At 37.8% G+C, this 11723-nt stretch overlaps 1 protein-coding gene and 1 long non-coding RNA gene across 6 annotated transcripts in view; one reads left to right on the plus strand and one right to left on the minus strand.

The window, feature by feature from the left end:
• LOC139975743 (uncharacterized) overlaps positions 1-11723 on the minus strand; it is a 48141-nt gene that overhangs the window by 6491 nt on the left and 29927 nt on the right. The gene's annotated exons all lie outside the window — the stretch shown is intronic.
• Positions 1221-8554, plus strand: LOC139975744 (uncharacterized). Its single transcript, XR_011795871.1, has 3 exons — positions 1221-4885; positions 5257-5331; positions 5902-8554. It is a non-coding gene; the product is annotated as an uncharacterized lncRNA (long non-coding RNA).

Consider the following 11723-nt stretch of genomic DNA (forward strand, 5'->3'; position numbering starts at 1 on the left):
GATCAAGGATTTCGGAAGGGGTTTGCCTCACCCTACCCCTTACACCGACAACTCCATTTTTGACGTTTCCATTTTTCCTCTCTCACTCATGATCTATATACTATATATGGTCTATCATACGCCTTAAACAATTGTAGAATTGTGCTATGAAACCAACTGTGGCTGGTCTCGAACTCGACCGTGTCGTCGGGGAACATGACGCATTTCGGGAAGGGGCGACCGCCCCCCCCCCTTCAGCATATTTTTTTTATGATATCGCCAGTAATTTCAAAATAGAAAGTGCTTAGATGCAACTTACAAGGCCTGGGAAGTGTCGTTTCCAGCGATCTGAGAGGCATTTCCGGCCAAAATTTACTTGTACGCTTCGCGCCAACAAATGGTCCTGGGTAGTGCCATTTCCAGTGATCTGGGAGGCATGTTCGGCCAAAATTTTCTTGAAGGCTTCGCGCCAACTAATGGTGGCGCTACGCTTCGCCTCTCTCTTGGCAAATTCCTCACTACGCACCTGTTCGAATTTGTAAAGCAACCGCAGCAGAATTCACATCATATCAGTGAGCATGAAAATGGCGTTCCGGGATGAATAGCCTCAAAACTGTCCGACTTGCCCGAAAAAATAACCAACATTTTTTGCGCGCTCCGAGCGCGTTCAACATGTTATGGTCAATATCATATAAACAAGCATCGGTTATTAACCCTACATCGCATACCATCGTGTACCGTGCGGTCCGTGAAAGTTGCAATGCGCAGTGTACCGCGGGATGCTAATGTAAACAACGAAATGTCTTATGGAAAAAAGGCATGGAGGTCCAATTATGTCAAAACTCTCTTTAACATTAGAAATGGCGAATTAGGGGCGGCCGCCTCCTACGCCTATGTGTGTAGTTTTCGGTTTCGGAAATATCTGCTATTTTCTTCATTTCCTTCAACCAAGTTTTATAATAGCCGTTATAAGAGGTTTTAATATTTGTACACCAAAAAATTAACTGTGTCTGAATTTTCGAAAATTTCTGACCAACATTCTTTATGCACACTTCCCTCTACTCGCGCAATTTTGACCGGTCTGTTAGGGGTTCAAGGAGGTTTTTCTATATTGGTTGTCCATAGATAAAATTTTGTGCAACATTATGGGTATGTTTTGAAGTGAGTTTATTCACGAGAAATGTGGATTTTCAAATTCTGAACAAATAATGGGCTTGGAACCTTGAAAAGTGGGCCTGACGGATATTGTGGGCCGCGACGTAGAATCACCTATAAAAAGCAATGATCCACAGGACATGCGATGAGGTCGAACATGATTTGTGACTGGTGATAATCTTCAAAAGGTTATGGATGGGAAAAAAACTATCGGGAAATACTTGGTTCTCAGGCAAAAAGTGTACATCTGGTGGGTCATTTTCAAGCCCGAGAAGTGCCATTTCCGGTGATCTGGGTGGTATCAAAACCAGAAATTTTCTTCTACGCTGCGCGCCAACCGATGGTGGCGCTCCGCTTAGATAGTAATTCGCGCCCCCCGGGTTAGAAAATCCTGGATACGCCACTGATTCTTTTTTTTTTCAACAAATCATATTCGACGACATAGTGACGAAAAATGCTCAATTGTTCACTTCATTCCGACTGAGCATTTGGAATGAAGTGAACAATTTTACATTTTGCAGAAAATGTTGAGTTGACGAGATTCGATAAGTTGTCAATTAAAATTTTGCAGAAACTTGTTCAACTGCTCAGTTGGAATGAAGTGAACAATTGAACATTTTGCAGCAAAATGTTGAATTGATGAGATACGATAAGTTGTCAATTAAACATTTTGCTCAATTGCTCAGTTAAAGCAACTGAGCAATCCAACATTTTTCTGATTTTTGATAAGATTTTATCTTGTTATCTAAACAATTTACTGAAAAATGTTGACTTATTGGGGCAGTTTTTCTTATGTTGATGGCACTTTTAAGCTTCCGTAGATTAGCATCGAGTGTTGTATACCATATAGACAATATATATGAACTAACTTGAAGCTAGCCAACAGGGTCAACCCACCCAATAGCAAATTTAGTACATAAATTAACCGAATTGAAGTTGGCGAACGTTGTACAGTAGTTCTAGTAGGCATTTTTTTTAGAGTATTCAAAATCATACGAAGATTTGTAAGGTGGAGTTTAAGGATCACGAGATACAATTTCTCAACGTGGCAAGGAAAACGTGGTAAATATGATTGATTAAAGGTCAATTTTTAGGTCATTCATAATCACAGGAATATAAGCAATGTCGCACGTGAAATATGTCCAATTAAAAACGAGGAAAAAACGCTTAAAATATTAAACATGTGAAAGAACACAATCCTCTTACCCCAAATCCAACGTTTTGATTAAAACGACACTACCGTTATGAGTTTATGATGATTTTTGTGACCCTAAATCCCCTGGGAATTTGAAAATCCCCGTACGGTTCACTGCGCGTTGACATAATGAAACATGACACTGTTGACAGATATTAGTAAACACATCAATCACGGACACACGAGCAGCATTATGAATATTCATATTTATCGCGTGTAAGTTCGTCCATTACAATAACGCAGTAGTGCGACAGAAAAGGTATGCTGGAACATCGCTACGAACCGCATTGAAAATATAGTTTTACCTTCTGAGCAGGGACCAAATATATGACGTACATGTGGTCATGCGTACAAGCTGTAACTACTGTGAAACGACCATAATCGATGCAGCCGACGGTATAGCCGATGCATTGTAAACAGCGGGAACATTTAAATGAGATTCAGCCGAATAATTGAGTAAAAAGGAGAAATATTTGGCAAAAAAGCAACAAATTAATTTCAACGAATTAGTTTCACCGAAGAATCCAGGGGTATGTTTGAGTTATACACTTACTATCTTAAGTTCTATAGGTCCAAATTCGTACAATTTCATGGCATACATGCAAAGCCAGGCTACTGAAAATTGTTGATAAAAGAATGCAACATTTTGTATTGACCCTAGGCCTAGGCCTAAATTGGTTCTACTGTACACTATAGCCTTCTTGGTAATATTTAAGCACTAGTAGTAGTACTACTACTAGGGCCTATATAGCCTAGGCCTATCACTTTACTTAGTGTATGCTTCCTAGTGTTAGTGTTACCGAGTGTTAGGGTGGCTAAATGATTGATTTTGCCTCAACTGATAAAAATTCCGTTAAATTAAATGAAATGTAGGATACAGAATTTTGTAAACACCAGATCCAGTAAGTTGCCAATTGACTGATTTTCTGGCTCATAGCTAGGGCCTGTGGCTGAAACTAAGCCTATTTCCAACTGTGTAGACAATGGTTAGGTTGCTGTCACCAATTTAAACTACTTGTAAGCTATTGGCATAGGCTATAGTGTAGCCTCATGGGGTGCATTGGTAATAAATAATTACCTGCTTTATTGCATGTTATATGGCGTAGGACATTATGCGACACACCCACATTTTCTGATTTTAAAGTGGCAACGAATAGTCTAAGAACAATTTGAGCATCCCTAGAATTTCTCAATAATACTTGGACCAAAATAATTCATAATAAGTTCCTCTTTTTGCAGAATTACTGCAGAACCGTGAATTCTAGGAAAACCTCTGTTCACATTATTTTGTACAATACTACACTGCACAATATAATTCAATCTACAGCAGTGACTTTGTTAATGACTGACCAAAAATTAAAGAACTTCACAGTTTCATCAAATTAGGAAAAAACTATACATTCATAGCGAGACAAAGCATTCCAGAAAAATACTAGGTCATAATTTGTGGAATGAATTTATTTTGTTGATAAATTTGACAGTTTGAAGGCTATACCTATACGTTAATTGAAAACATGCTGTAAATTAACTTATAGGTATATTTTATGATTTTATATTTGCTCTACTCTTATGTATTGAGCACTCTTGCAGCAGCAAGTGAACAATTGAACTTTGTGATACAGGGATGTGCCCACACTGAGCGTCACTAGGCGGCTTAGCACTAAAACTTACCACCCAGCACTGTCCACAAAATTGTGACTCCCGCCCAGCACTATTATCATCTAAAATCCAGACATTCCTAACATTATATTCAAAATTAATTGGGCCACATGTATCCTCGTTTCCCCCCATTTGTCAAATTCACATAAACACAGGTGCGGATATATGAAGTAGGTGTGGCTGTAATCTGCAGCATGCAGTATCACACTACACTAGCTCTGTATACAACTTGCCCTTGTCAATGTCTGGCTGGCAGTTGTAGCGGGAGGGCACCACGTATGTAAAAATGTCACCGCTTCTCTTAGACCCCTTCCCCGGTGTACTCGGCACTCAGGAAATCCAGAGGTATGGATGAGCGCACAGTGTTCAATACGAATAGTCGATAGAGTAAAAAAGGAGAGAAAGGAAGTCAAGACAGATATTATAGTTGTTATTTATCACTTGCTATAAGAACCTCAAAGTTATGAATATTATAAAGGTGTTAGTTGAGCTGTCAAAGCCGTTTACCAAAATGCACTGTTGATCTTGTCATCTCTTTAAGGCTTTTGAACATGTAAATGAAATTGGAAGTCAGTATTGTGTGTGTATGTTAAAATGACATTCACACTGTCAAATCTATAAGTACCAATTTATGAAAGCCTTTTAAAAGCCTCAACACACCTTTCTTAGTTCGATACATTTTCTTTTCAAACCATGCCAGGATATGCTGTACCACCATGTTTCATGATGATGTTTGGTATGTCTTTTTACAGATGGATGAGATGCGGTCCTTGCAACCTACTTCAGGTTATTTTGTTGTGGTTCCACAAGGTGGAGACCCTAGATATGGAGGCACACAGAGTGGCAACATATTCATTGAAAATGAATATGAGGCTGTCGTCGAAGGGTTCTGCAAAGGTAAATGTCTGACTTCTGTATATTCAATAAACAGTGAGCTTAGTACCTTCAATTGCCCAGGAAGAACAAATCAATTAACAGATCACAGCAAAATACACGAATCGACTCATTAAACATCTGCGTTCAATAATCTTTGGATTACAGGGTTCAGGAATACAGATTTAAGAAATCTTCATAGGTTAACACAGCTGATGTAACAGAAAATATGAAATGTTCTGTCTATTACTATAGGCATAATAAAAACATAAGTATGGTTGATGCAGCAAACCAATTGACCATATTTTTTATGCATGCAACACCCCACCTTTTCTCTATTTGTGTCGCCTATTGTAGCAATGAATGACACCTACTTTCTATCATTGTTTTGGCAGGATTGGATGCTCGGGTAACAGCAAAGACTTCAATTACTGTCCATGACATACGGCAGCTCTTTAATAGCAAATATGGTTAGTTGAACATACTGAAACTATTTGCCAGAGTAAGTGGTGACACAATTGTGCCATTGAAAGGCAGGGGAGCTCTGAGACACCAAACTTCTGCATTGGCCACACTGTATGCAAAAGTATGACCATATACAGTTCATTTATGGGCACGGGACACTTCAGTTTATCAAAAATCCAAATTCAATCACACATTGAAATAATACTTAAATTATTAGATACTCCATTATGTACCACCTTTGTCTACACATTCAGTGGCACTAACACTAAACTTGACCACATGTTCTGCTGACTTGCAAACACTCACTACCAGTCTGTCAGTTGAACATGAAATATTAGAATGGTTTATCTATATCAGTAAAGAATGCAAATCAAACAAATACAAATGGTAGCAACATCCTATGTCTTATTGAGCAAAATATTTATTTCTGACAATTTATTTTTCTTCAGATGTAGTGATAAATGGATATCCAGCACTTTTTATCATATTGTGATATGAGTTCTTATGACAAAATATCGCTCAACCCTACTGTACTCCATAAGTTATATTAAACGTGACCTCTCTTCCATTTGCAGCTGAAGCAGTTGGGCAGCCTGGCAAGAAACTGCCGTACAAAACACTTTTTAATTTACAAATGGATGGGCTTCCAGAAGGAATTGTGTTTAAGAAGCCACAATGCTATGGGACAGCCCAGCTACGTAGGATTTGGAATGCCCGAGAGAGCATTAAATGTATAGTTAAATCGTAACTTTATTAATCGTAATTTTATCGTTTTTATACTTCTTGCCTCATTGCCTTCAAGTTGCCTCATTGCCTTCTTGCCATAAATATGAGTAGATACAGCTCCAAAATCAAAGTTATATATATGAGATTTAATCGCCTCTTTTTTTAACTGGCCTGAAGGAATTTTGTTTTTTTACTAAACAGGAAACCTCAGAGACGGTATTATTATTTTTATTATTATTTATTTTATATATATATATCTATATTTACAAAGTATGATAAGCCAGAGGAAAGGCTATTGGTACCATAGCATTTAAGTTTTTGCTTTCTTTACCTTCAGTAGTACTATATACAGTTGTAATAAAGTTACAGAAATGGAATTATAGGGGTACGGTGGGATCAAACTTGATTTTGATGTTTGAAACCATTCAACAGAACTTTCAGCACAGATAACATAAAATGCTTGTATGGATTGGAGGAAATCCCCTTAAACCATGGGAGGCAAATCGATAAAATTGACTGATAACAGTCTAAACATGGTTGTACCCATGAGATATTTTAAGTTGGATGGAAGGTGTCCAATTGTGTGGAAATAGTATATTCACTTTTTTGGATGATACAAGCTTTCAGTGCAAGTGAACCTTTAGATTTGTTGGTGAATAAATGTTCAATATCAAATATACTGACACTTGTCTAGTGTCATCTCATTACTTATAAGGCATACTACAGCACCAGAAAGTCATTTCGTATTCATATCTCTTTCATTTTTTTCTTCGTGTTTGGAACTCCGTCCATATATTTATATTTCTGGCTGTACCTAGTTAATGTGCTATTTAAGAATGATTTTGAGTATTCTATATTCAAAAAGACATCTGACCATGTCATAGGTAAATTGTTCACATTTTCAACATTTTGTTGCACTTAAATGAGGTTTGATAGTTAATGTGTGAAGACACATTCAGTGGTGATTACTTTAGTTGGTTTACACATTTTATCCAAGTAATTTTTTAGCAAAGGAACCTTTGTAGTCAGGTTGGCATGTGTGTGTCTGTCTGTGTGTGCACCTGTGACACTTGCTTGGGTACACTGTAACTCAACAAGGGATGGTTGGACTTAACTCAAACTTGGTATATAGATCCGCCATAGTGAGAAGGTTTGCCCTATTGTTTTTGGTGCCTGTGAACGTCACCAAAGGTCAGTTAGAGGCCAAAAACCAAAATACTAAAAAAAGCAATAACTCCCATTGACAGGGTCCAACATAGTTGATATTTTGGGACTAGTTGTGAATAGGGTAAGGGATCATTTCCAAACATAAAGGTTATGTGATCCAAGGTCATCAAAGGTCAATTAGGGGTCACAAACTAGTATTTTGGCAATAATTTGAGAACAAAATGTCCCTCAAGGGTTGGAAGTTATGCTATTGTAATCCAAACGTTGACCTGCATTTGGGTGACCTTTGACCTCAGGTTGACCTCCAGTGACCTGTATTAGTTTCTTTCTAGTTGATTAATGGAATGTTCTTGGCCATATTCCGATCTAAATTGTCCATAAGTTGACTCCTCTGCAACCTTTGTGTGCGAAGTTATTAGACATCAAGGTTTCTTTTGGTTTTGTTAGAATTCTTAATAAGTACAGTTAGGATGATTCTGTGCGCCGAAAAGGTGTGAGCTTATATTTGTTCTTAACGTGTAGCATATTATGCATTTATATGCCAGGGTGTTATAACACACTAACACGTGTTATGTTTTGGGAGCATGCGAGAGCTAGATATGTTAAAGATACAATACAGTAAATCGTAGTGGTATTATATATTTTTTTTTATATATTTTTTATATTTTTATATTTTTTATTTTATTTTTATATAGACTAATATAAAATATTTCTTGATTTTTGATTTTTTATATTTTTTTTATATTTTTTTTATTTTTTTAACACAGGCCGCAATAAAATGTGCCTCTAGCATAACACGTGTTATCATGTTATAACACAGATGCATATAAATGCGCAATATATTCAAGTCGAAAACGCTATTATAAGCAACTGTACAATTCGGTTCGGGTGTTCTGTGAGACCTGTAAAAAATAGGCCAACTCTTGCTCATATCAGTCACCTGGTCCTCAACAGGTTCTCAAAAGGACCAACGGATGATTTGTGATATTTTTGGCAATAATATTGTGTGTGTACATCGGACCACATAACAATTTTAGGACAGTACTGCTTGCTCCTTTGTAAATATTCCTTACGAGCAAGGAACCATAGTGCCCTTGGGCTCTTTTATGTGAGGTTATCATCAAATGACAGAATCGTATTCATTATTGTCTTCATCAGTGCTATATCATACTTTGCACCAAACTTTCTTTGCATGATCATATACAGTTATATTGATATGAGAGTATGTGGATAGGAAATACACATATTAACTATAAATTAACCTCTGTGTCCTTATTATCCAGATATATAACAGAATTGCTAGAAATTTCCTACATAGAATATACAAAAAAATGGTTATGGAGGCATACCAAAAATTATCAAAGAAGATGCTAAAATCATGTTTAAAACTAAGAGTGAGGATCGAGGGTGAAGAGCAATGTTGGAAATCTCTACATTCATTCAGTGGGTCTTGTGGCAACTTTTCCTTGGTAACCAGAAGACCATACTTTTTATCATAGAAAGGAACACATGTGTCCCATTAAAAATGAATTTTGGGGTGTAACCAGATCATGCTGATCAAGCGCTCTACAAAAGCTTTTATCTGCTCGTATAGTAATGATGCTAAGAATGAGACTGCATTAATGGAAAGACTCCCAGTTCCCAACGCCAATATCATGATAACAGGATATTCGAATCCACACGACTTATGAATGCGATGAAACTTTTCTTCAATTTCTCGTCCGCCAGTTCAGAGCAGGGACCTATTTTACTTAGCCGCTAACAACCCCTTCAATGATATTAAGATCGCAGATTCGTTATTTGGTTTACCTGTTCGTCGCGCGCGACATTCGATACACCATCAATTAAGTCCATGACCAGATAAACGCCATGTATACAATTACGGCTCTGAATTACAGTCGAGTTTCTCTACAGAAACTCTAAATTTCTGACCCCAATGGCGCCCTCATATTGACGTTAAACTTAAAACTATCAGTAAAATCCTGGTTCATCCATTAAATGTTTCGGTGCGTCAGATGAACGCAGAAATAAACCAGCGGGTTCTCTTAGTGTTACCGTCCCCAATGATATAAGGCGAGGGTACCTCATGGTTATGTTCAATTGATCGTATCTTAGCCGTCGAGAAATATCTTCCCAGTATAAGGGGTAATGCACAATAATAAGAATTACGTTACGACCCGCATTCCTCAGAGGGCCAAACCCTAATTAAGACATTGCGCACACTCGGGACCTAAAAGTGGACAGTCGGGACCTGAAGTCCTAACATCAACTATTTTTTTTCGTCAGTCCCAACCCCACCGGACCCCACGGGATCTTCACGGGACCCCCACGGGACGGGGTAAAAAAAATTTACCCCCCAAATTTGAAAAAAATTATAAAGGGGGGGGGGCCTAGGCGCGTGGAATGTATTAAATTGAAAAAAAATCATATAAAAGTTGACCGGAAGTGACCAAAATAATATTGTAAGTTATGTAATAGGTGCCTAAGTCCGAATGTCCATTTCCAGGTCCCGAGTGTCCATTTTTTTTGTGTCTATCTCCAACAGTGGGGGTTCCATGGGTGCGATATTTGGTCAAAGGGCTGAACTGATGTCACGGTACACCCACCAACACTTCCGGTCAGTTTTGGTCACATGACTATTTATCGCAGCCAAAAAATGCAAGTAACTTTGGGTAATACTTGACTACTTTATTTTGGAAAATGACTACCTCTAGGTTACGGTCGAAAATCGTAATCTTTGACCTTTGACCTCCAAATGTCTTATGGATGTTAAGGGTTGATAGGGCACTTACATATGAAAAGGGCAAGTATATATCACTTCCGGTTCATGTGTTATAGGGGGTCAAAGGTCTAAAATGTCGTTCCTTCCAAAAAAGGTCAAAAATCGTGAGAGTGACCTATTTTCACGAAACTAGCAGCGATGACGTGTGACGTCATAAGGAACACTCACGTGAAAAAAATCGACAATGAGGTCATCGGGTCAAAGGTCAATCAGAGGTAAAAAATTTAATTCATCAAAAATTCATTTTTTTTATTGGATATGATAATTCGGACCACCGAAAAAGGTCAAAAAGTTTTTTTTTTTACCTAAGGTCATACCAATCCAAGATGGCTTCCACTCAAAGTTAACCCCAACCCCTAGGGTTAGCTAGGATTAGCTTGGGGTTAGCATATTCGACTCCTGTGTGTACACGATATGGTTTTTCGGGACACAAATTGGTGTCGTGATGTAACTCGATGCGTACTATCACGTGATTATTTTAAACTTGTTTCAAGTTGTTTACTTTCTGAATGAGGGCGCTTTAAAGATTTACCTAGGGGTGCGTTTCTGAGACCGGAGGAATGAGCTATTAACCTGTAACTTACACTGAAGTCTCATCTCTTTAGGTTGTACAAAATAAGTTCCGTTTTTGTGGATGTTTTCTTCTGACCGGAAGTGACGTTACCAAACGCAATATCATCGATTATTACAAAACTCGATCATCGATTGCATTCTAAAAAGCAGCAAAAATATTTCGAGACATCTTATATTGATTCAGTGAGTTTCAACATTTTTTATAAATATTAGACAAAATGGCGGTCTAAATAAATATTCATAAGAAAACATTACAAAATATTTTTAAAAAACAATCAAAGACCGGAAGCAGATCAAACGACGTTTATATAATCTCTAAATATTAGTTTGAACTAAATCTGGTATTTAAAGCTAATCGGGTGAACTGTATTTTCCCGTCGAAAATAGTGCCCCCACCTAATGACGTAATAAATTCGAAATCGCGCAAACTACATGCAAATATTGTTCATGATAGTTTCGGACATGCTGAAACCATTGGTGCTATTTTGAAAACGATCGGATTTTTTGTTGCTGAGATATGGGTAAAAATATGTCAAAAGTGGGTCAGATGTGACGTCACGCTACATCGACAGCGGGAACCTGATGGGAACGGGACTTCCGGTAATGAAAGAACACAGAAGGGACTATTTATCGATTATAACTTTTCCAAATGTTGCCGTCGGCGCAGGCGTGCTTGTTTATGGTTATTATAGCTACTACACGTGAAAAACACCTTTTTTTTGGGGGGGGGTGGGGTGGCATCCAAAACGTATAGACTATAACCCCTCCACGAGTATTAATGCTACAGTATGAGTTATCTACACGTAGCTACGACTCTTTCCTCCCACATATGAAAATTCAGCCCTGTCACATACCCGCAGTGGAAAGGATGGGGGTACCCAAAAGAGTGACTTTTTAACTTTTCAAGACAAAAACACCTATTTTTGGCGCAAATAAAAATCAAATAGACGGATAGCCTTTCCCAGTCTAATAATTACACGAAATTGGTGTATAACAAAAACTATGGTAGAACAGCCTTCCAGAGTGACCATCATTTTGTTGATATCTCTGGATAAACTGCAAACCAATGTTTTAGGCATCTGTGTTTGATTGGGGAAATTTTAATTATGCATTATTTAGTAATTCACAAAGATTGAAGGTGACAGGCAC

This window comes from Apostichopus japonicus, chromosome 11, assembly GCF_037975245.1.
Source record: "Apostichopus japonicus isolate 1M-3 chromosome 11, ASM3797524v1, whole genome shotgun sequence".
NCBI classification, from domain to species: domain Eukaryota; kingdom Metazoa; phylum Echinodermata; class Holothuroidea; order Aspidochirotida; family Stichopodidae; genus Apostichopus; species Apostichopus japonicus.